The 2,816-nt window shown below is 39.8% G+C and overlaps 1 pseudogene; it reads left to right on the forward strand.

The window, feature by feature from the left end:
* Positions 1-2,110: 2,110 nt before the first annotated feature.
* LOC116895751 lies at positions 2,111-2,600 on the forward strand (annotated as a pseudogene).
* The last annotated feature ends 216 nt before the right edge of the window (positions 2,601-2,816 follow it).

The raw sequence follows: 2,816 nt of genomic DNA on the forward strand, positions 1-2,816 counted from the left end.
ATCTCTTATGACTCTTAATCAAACACTAATGTACAGAACATAGAAGGGATAATAAAGAGGCAAGGGGAAAATACAATGTCGCATATAAAGCCAGACCCATTAGAATAACATTTGACTCATTAGGGAGACTCTGAAAGCCAGGGGCCCTAGATGTGTTTTCTATAAGCTCCAAGAGATTATAGATACCAAGCCAGTTTATCCTTAAACCTATCAATAACAATTGAAAGAGGAAAGTAAACATTTTGGAAAAAAATTAATGTCTTGCCACTAACCCAGTTCCACAGTAGGCACAAGAAGAAAAACTTCAGTCTGAGGATAGGTTAATTGCATCCCATTTCACTTTATTTGCCCTGTCCTCCTCTTTCTCCTTTTCCTTTTCCTTCTGTTTTGACTTTTTGAGTTTTTGTTGTTTTCCATTTGTGTTGTGTGTGTGTGTGTGTGTGTGTGTGTGTGTGAGAGAGAGAGACAGAGAGAGAGAGACAGAGACAGAGAGAGAGACAGAGAGACAGAGAGACAGAGAGAGAGAGAGAGAGAGAGAGAGAGATTGAGACAGAGAGAGACACACACACATGGGGGGAGAGAGAGAGAGAGAGAGAGAGAGAGAGAGAGAGAGAGAGAGAGAGAGAGAGAGAGAGGAGAGAGAGAGGAGAGGAGAGAGAATGAAGTTGTGTAGGTTGGGAGATGGGAGAATCTTGAAGTTGTTGGAACAGGAAAATGAATATGTGCTAAATCTATTTTACATTTTTATACAATAAAATTGTTCTACCTAAACAAACCCTACCAACCTCCAAAACTCACACCTAAATGAAAATCCAAACAAACAAAAACCAAAAATACAGGAAAAAATCATAGTGTTTGTTTTGTATTGGCCAACTACTATGGAGCACATTGATATATCCAGTGATAGTCCATTGGAGATAACTGAAATTTTCTCTTGACAAGTAGTCATCAATTACGAAGAGTTTCTTGGTTAGCAAGGGGCATTGCATCCACTTCCCTTTCTCAATCCTGGGCCACCATCTTCTGGTTTGAAGCTATGCAGGTCTTGGGTATGCTCTTACAGTCTATAGAGGTTCATATGTGTATATGTCCTGTTGTGTTTGGAAGATACTGTTTACTCATAGTCATCTATCACCTCTAGCTCTCAAAGTATTTCTGCCTCCTCTTTCACATACATCCCTGAGCACCAAGGGGAGGCGTTTGATAAAGACACAACATTGAGGACAAAGTGCTCCAATGTCACTCACTCTTCAATAGTCTAGTTGTTGGTTTCTCTGTTAATTCATATCTGCTGCAAAACGATTATTTCTCTGATGAGAGCTAAATAATGTTATGATTTATGGGAATAGTAACCCATCATTGGAGTCATTTTATTATTATATTCCTTTAGTAGAATAATAGCTGTAGGCTTAACCCTATGGTCCATAGTCTATTGAGTCTAAGTTCTTGTCACTTTGGAAGTGTCAGTTACTCTTTCCCTCTCATGGAATAGAATTTAATTCCAACTTAAAAAACAGAGTGGCTACTCCTATGTCATTTGTGTGCCACTTTTGTATCAATATGTCTTGCAGGTTGGTCTCTGTTGTAGGTCATAGAGTTTGTAGCTCTGTGATGTTAATGATTATCTTTCTCTTCTGGTAGCACACAGAGAACCTTTTACATCATGAACACTAGTGAGTCAGTGTGAAGTTCTTGCTGGGCACAAGCTTAACTTCTTTGTGTTCTACGACATAAACAATGGTTTCAGCAATTGAGCCTTACTAACTAGTTGCAGAAACAGTTGATAGCCTTGATATTTGGAGGTGTTCTCCTCTCTAGTCAAGATCTCAGCAAGATGTAACTCAATTTCTAGTACAGGAATTTGTGCATGGCTCCCTTATTATATAATGATTCTATTTAAATTTATTTTATATATGTATACTTTTAGGTAACTTGTACAGTAATAGGCTCCTATATGATCTTTTAAAAAGTTTGTATTGTCCATTTTCAAAATGTCTTACATATGGTTCATAGATGCATCTTCAAGAATATAGGAAGAAGAGTGCTGGGTCCCTCACTTGCCGCAGACGGCCTGCCTTGCCTGGTGCTCTCCCGCCGCCTCCCTGAAGTAATGCTTCGACTACCCACAGTCCTTCGCAAGATGAGACCAGTGTCTCGGGCACTGGCTCCTCATCTCACTCAGGCCTATGCCAAAGATGTAAAATATGGTGCGGGTGCTTGAGCCTTAATGCTTCAAGGTGTAGACCTTTCAGCCGATGCTGTAGCTGTTACAATGGGGCCAAAGGGAAGAACAGTGATTATTGAACAGAGTTGGGGAAGTAACAAAAGATGGGGTCACTGTTGCAAAGTCTATTGATTTAAAGGATAAGTACAAAAATATCGGAGCTAAGCTTGTTCAGGATGTTGCCAATAACACAAACAAGGAGGCTGGAGACGGCACCGCCACTGCCACTGTTCTGGCCTGGTCTATTGCCGAGGAGGGCATTGAGAAGATCAGCAAAGGGGCTAATCCGGTGAAAATCTGGAGAGGTGTGATGTTGGCTGATGATGCTGTAATTGCTGAACTTAAGAAACAATCTTTGAGAAAATCAACAAGATAGATAAACCCTTAGCCAGACTAACGAGAGGACACAGAGAGTGTGTCCAAATTAACAAAATCAGAAATGAAAAGGGAGACATAACTACAAAATCAGAGGAAATTCAAAAAACCATCAGATCTTACTATAAAAGCCTATTCAACAAAACTTGAAAATCTGCAAGAAATGGACAATTTCCTAGACAGATACCAGGTACTGAAGTTAAATCAGGAACAGATA

This window comes from Rattus rattus, chromosome 3 (assembly GCF_011064425.1).
Source record: "Rattus rattus isolate New Zealand chromosome 3, Rrattus_CSIRO_v1, whole genome shotgun sequence".
Classification (NCBI taxonomy): Eukaryota; Metazoa; Chordata; class Mammalia; order Rodentia; family Muridae; genus Rattus; species Rattus rattus.